Below are 6,000 nucleotides of genomic sequence, written 5' to 3'. Positions count from 1 at the left end.
GACAGGGAGAAAGTAGAAGAAATTTGGGTTTCAACTGTCTCATCTAAAAAGGTTAATTTGTACCACATTGAGGAATCAAATGTAAAACATGTTGAAACAGCCCTAGAGGAACGTCACCTGCATGGCGAGAATTTAGCTCTGTCACAACTTGTCTGCAACTCTTACGTCTGCTCTGGGAAGGTGTCTGCACGATGATCTGGGATTCCATGATTGATGGCAGATACAATAAAAGGAGCAAGGCAAAAATTCACCAACAAGTCTCAGAATATCAATACATGATTAAGAGTTTCAAAATTATTTGAGCAGAAACATAAGCCTGTTCAATAGATTTATGGAACCAGCAGAGCTGCTCTCTTTTGTCTTTACTGTGGTCTTGACCTACTTTTAATATAAATATGCACATTTGAGTTCTAGTCTAATGGTAATAGGCAGGCAGGTTATTTCAGGCTTCAAGGCCAGGCTGAATTTGTCTGGGGGACTGGTGAAGGCCAGCTGGCTGTCTTCCTTGTCTGTTGTTGTGCTTCCCTTTGCAGTTCCCCCTTTAGAGAGAGAAATAAAGAAGCAAAAAAAAAGCATATTCATTGTCTAATCAACTATCTCCCCTCTGCTTCCCTCCAAATCAATGAATTATAAAAGAATCGAGATCAGTGCTGCTGGAACAGATGAACACTATCACTCAGCAAATGGTGCCCTGAATAACTGAGGTCACTGCTGTTTAAAATAGAAAGGAACACAGGCAAAGCATACATCTGCCCGTGAGCACCTCTTATTTTGTGTGCCCATTCGTTTTGCTCACACCTGAGGCTGCCCTTGCTCTTTGCAGATTTTTTTCCAGGTTGAATGTACACATTTTAGATGTGCAACCTTGAAGGTATGTGAAGCACTGCATAGCTGGGGTAGAAGAACAGAAATAAAACTTTTACCATCAAAAGTACAAATAATCTGTACTTCGGGCCAAGTTCCAAAATTGAAAAGGTGTAATCTATTTGAAGATTTTATTTTTGTAGTTTCAATTAAAATATTTGTACACTATTACACAAATAAAAAAATACAGTCTCGGAAAAAACAACAAAAAAGCTATTAGAAAACTAGAAAGCTCATAAGAAAATATTTCTGATAAAGCACAGCTATGGAAAATAGTTTAAAAAAATTTATAACTAAGAAAAAGACAAGCGAAATTTTGGAAGAGTTCAGTGTATCCTGTTTAAAGGGAGAGGGGGCAATTGAAACCAGCGCAGAGGAGATACACATTTTAACACATTTTTCCCCTTCTCACATCACCTTAACTACATTGTCTCTGCAGTTCTCTTTAATGTATTTTGCCTATTCAAGCAAAACTACATTTTTTGCTGCCTCTCTACTATCAGTCTTCATTTCTATTCTAAACATGGCATCAACCACAAATGGGAGTATATTGTGCTAGGCATCACATAAAGAACAGCAAATAACCTAAGTGCTCCCCGTACAAGCATATGGGAGAAATAGAATGTGAAGAACAGAACAGAGTAACAAATGCAATGAAAAATGACGCATGCAAAACTGGAGTTTGCTGGGGGCTAGATGTGGCTAAGAAGGTATGACAGAGTCATGGGAAGTGAATGCTGCTGGGTGGAAATGGAAAGATAGGGAAACACAAAGTAAAGCCAGGGTGAAATATTCAATTCTTGGCAATTTTTCAGCTCGTAAACATATGGGCTGTGAAACTGCAAATAATGAGTATAAACCCTGTTTGCATACAGAAGCTAAATCTCGGTTGATCCAGAGTTCCTATTAATCTCACCTCATTCCATATCTATAGGACCCTACCTCTGCTCAGCTGCCACTGAGAGAATCTATTAATGCCATATTCACAGCATCCTGATTGCTTGATAAGTTTGGTTTTCAAAGATTACTAGTTTAAACAATTTAAAAACCATTCTAACAATTATTTTCACTAGAGTTTTCACAAGTTTTTCCCCTCATGAAGACTGTTTTCTTATCAGAAATGAACTGCCTGCCTCTCACTGTTACAGCTGTAGAACTGCTCTAAACAGGTTAAAACATATAGTCCCAAAAAGAAAAAAAAAAAAAAAAATGTTTTGCACCTAAATCCTGAAACCCAGAACATTGTATTATTGTCTTCATGAGGGGAACAATAAAATAAAAAAAATTAAAAGCCACACATGCATACAAGAGCTAGAGAATGGAAACAGTGATTATAGCCTTTTCCATGCCAATTTTAAAGCTTGAATGAGAACAGTACAAAATTCTTCCTGCAATCAACCTGCTATTCTACAGCTCCCTGTGAAGGGACTGGAATAATCCAACTAGTCTCACATCTGTGAGCAAGACCTGCTTGCCTGCATTAGCCTTTCCTCAGAAATAATGCTTATCAAACAAGTCAGGAGAAAGTCATCTGAGGACATAAGACTTGTGCTGCGTACTTGGTACATAAATTATTCTTTACATTTGATGCTTATTTCAATGGGATAGCATCTACGTGAAGTTACTATCTATACACACCTTTTCAAAAGAGAGAAGTTTTATAACTTAATCAGGATTAAATGCTCTTCACATGCATGCACAAAACTGAGTAAGAAGCAAAGGCCAGATCGTTCTCACATAGAAAACACTGAAGCTGATATAAATCAAGTAAGCAGGATAGAAAAAACCTCATATAACAAGCTATTTTTTGAACCAAAGAAATAATTTGAAAGATAAGATTTGCAAAAGCTAACTCTAAAGTTTGCCTCTTGTTTTTAATAAGCTAGACTCTCCCGGGATTACTTTACTAAGGTGCACAAGCTCTGCTCAAGCCTTCAGAGTTTATTATTTCGTTGTTTGGTTTGGCAGTGAGTTGTTTTGTTTGATTGGTTTGGGTTTTGTTACTGTTGTTGGTTTTAATATATGCATTTACATATCCTTAAAATGCCAAACATATACATCCATATTGAAATCCTCTAAGACTACAGCTACAAAAAATCAATTTCTTCACAATCAAAAGTGTAAGGAATAAATGGTGTTTCAAATGCCTTAGCTGTATCTGACTTAATTGAAAAAGTCACTCAGTAATAGCCCTATATAATAGTTTGTGGTTATCAATTAATTTCACAGTGAGACACAGCAGAAAAGTGCATTTGAACCAGAAAAGGAAGAATAATTTTCCAGTGAGTTGCATGGAATAGTGCATATCCAGACCAGACATCCAGACAGGTATCCAGGCATAACAGCAAGTGATATTTGCTGATATTATAGTCCTATCTCCTTAGAGAAAATCTCAACAGAGCAGAAAATCACTTAGGATAAATTCATCTTATTCAGGCAACACAGGTTAACTTTAATTACTAATTAATCCCCAAGATCCTTCCTTTTTCTGCTCCATGAATAGATAATCCATCATCATTTATGATTCTTCACTTGAATAAGTGAGCGCTATTACAAACCAGGGTGAAATATGTCAGATGTTTTCTGGTACTGTATCACTGAAAAGGTTGATTCTGAAGTTAAAAACACTCATTCTATTTTTCATTTATGAAACATTTTTTCAAGTTATTCCTAATAATTTTATACAAGTTTAGTGTCAGACATTTTACAGCTTGTCATACTCTTGCCTTGCCACAGACCAATTACTTGGAAAGTGTTTAAAACTTGAAAATTATAAGTTAACCTATACAATACTATGGTAGATTACATGTGAACTGATTTGTCTGTTTTTAAACAGTATTACTACTGGTTATACCTATTCTAAATGCTATGGTGTTTGAGCTAAAGATGTCCCTTAGAATAATCTTGTGCTGATGAAAGCCTGATATAAACTTATTCATATTTTCAATTTGTGAACTACAAAGCATAACAAACATGGGCAGCCTTTCTCCTCAAACAGGGAAAGAGCAAAGGGCACATCCAGCCCCATTTAAGTCAGTCTTTTCACTGACATCAGTAGGCATTATTGTAGATTTTTTTTTTTAAACAGAAAAAGCAAGGCAAAACCAGACACACCCCATGCCCCCCCCCCCCCCCCAAAAAAAACAACCCACAAAAAAACCACCACACCATGCCAAACAAGTACATTAGTCTTCACATCCCAAATGTGGAAAACGCACCACTGCACAGAACTAAGCTTCCTGGGCATCCATGAGTCAAGTATCAGAATAAAGTCTGTAGGTTATAATCCACCCCCCCCCCACTCTTTATATAGATTTGACTCATTTTCCCCAATATGTTTCCAAAGCAGTTTTTTCTGCATGGTTGGAAGGGATACAATTACTGAACCATTTGTTCAGCTAAATTGTGCAAATCTATTGTATTTCACTGGTTATTTTCAGCAACAGAAATATTCTGTGTTTGTCTTCATAACTCCAGATAGGAAGCAGAGAAGTGTTTGGCAAGGAATATTTGTCAAGACAATGACAAGCATAGCAGGATCTCTTTCCACCTCCCAACTCTCGAGCATTAAACTCTCATCTGATGTCACAGATAATGAAAATCCAAAGTGCATTTCCCATTGCCTTCCCAGGGAACAACTTCATTTGATGAAACATTCTGAGCCATCAAGTTTAATAAGAGAGCACATCCTGACACTTTCCAGATGATTGTAGTAATCTCACACTTTAACATATCTGAGGTGGCAAGCATGACATTGTATTTCAGCATCAATTGTTTAAAAAAAAAAATAACCAGAGTTAAAGGCAAAACAGTCAAAAAAGATTCCTGTGTCAAAATGGCTATTACAAGTGGGATAATGCCTTAGTTTGTTTGAAAACTATTACAAGAGACAATAGGTTACAGCTTTATATATGTACCTATAAAGCTGCAAGCTTTTCCCTTACAGTGTTGAGATCCACTGCTTTTCAATAGCCATTGGTTCAGTTGCAAAAGAGAATGAGAAGCAACTTGGAGAGATGCCTTTACTGCTCCCATCAATAGCAGCATATACTTGCATTTGCTGACTCAACAGGGCTCAAACCCGCTGACACCTAACCTGTGGAAGATGCACTACAGACACTATCCTCTACTGACAGCAGGCCCAGCTCTCTAGACCCCATGGAAGATAGAGGGTGATACCATCTGTATATGAAGAGCTGAGGGAAAAGCAAGCCAACAACAGCAAAAAAAGGCCCCAAAAGATGTCTTTTAAGAACACAGAGGAAAGTACAAGTCCACTGTAGGGAACCTACAACAGCAGCCACAACCCCATCAATACTTTCGTTGGGGCAAATAACTTCGGAGGCCTTTGGTCTCTTGTTACATGGATCACAGAGCGTGAAGGCAGAAGAGTTTTAAGGCAAGGCTTACTTTTGACACTCGCTCTTAGTAGGGTCTTCAGGGAACTCTCCAGTTCTTGGGCTATTAATACAGTCAACCAAAAATCAGGAGAAAAGCAGCAAAGGATTAGAGCAGAAATAATATTAATTTCATTGCCTTCTGAAAAAGATGCATTTCCAGGCCTACTTTAAATAAAGAGACTGAGAAGGTGATGTTATGAAGTTTGCCACATTCTTCTGAGTCTTCAACTATTGTTTCCAAGGAAACATAAACCTAACCATCCAGGTAAATCATCTCTAGCTCAGAGCTACCAGAATGCAGCTAGCAATGGCAAAAATAACGGCAGCTTGTTTTGTCCTAAGCAGTGCAAGAGCAGCTCCACCAGGAGACAGAGGGAAGAGAGCAGAAGATAGGTGAAAGAACAGATGACTGAACCCAACAACTGAGAAGGCAAAGGAAATGATTTAACATGAAAAATATGGCTGGCACAGAGATGAAACAATAAGACAGATCACCATCATTCAGACAGACAAGAAAGCAGGCAGGGAAAAACAGAGGGGGTATGAAGAGCTGGCTGTGGTACAGATGAAAACCGACCACAATCAGAGTATGTTTTGGAGTATTTATAAGTCATGATAGTAAGGTTTTAGAGTTGAAGACACGGTTTATGTATTCGTTCATTTCCACATCACTTCTACTACAGCCTGGCTTAAACTTGCCATGGCTCATTAACACTTCAGGGATGCTAGCAAACCA

This window comes from Haliaeetus albicilla, chromosome 11 (assembly GCF_947461875.1).
Source record: "Haliaeetus albicilla chromosome 11, bHalAlb1.1, whole genome shotgun sequence".
NCBI lineage: Eukaryota > Metazoa > Chordata > Aves > Accipitriformes > Accipitridae > Haliaeetus > Haliaeetus albicilla.
This window is presented reverse-complemented; position numbering follows the sequence as displayed.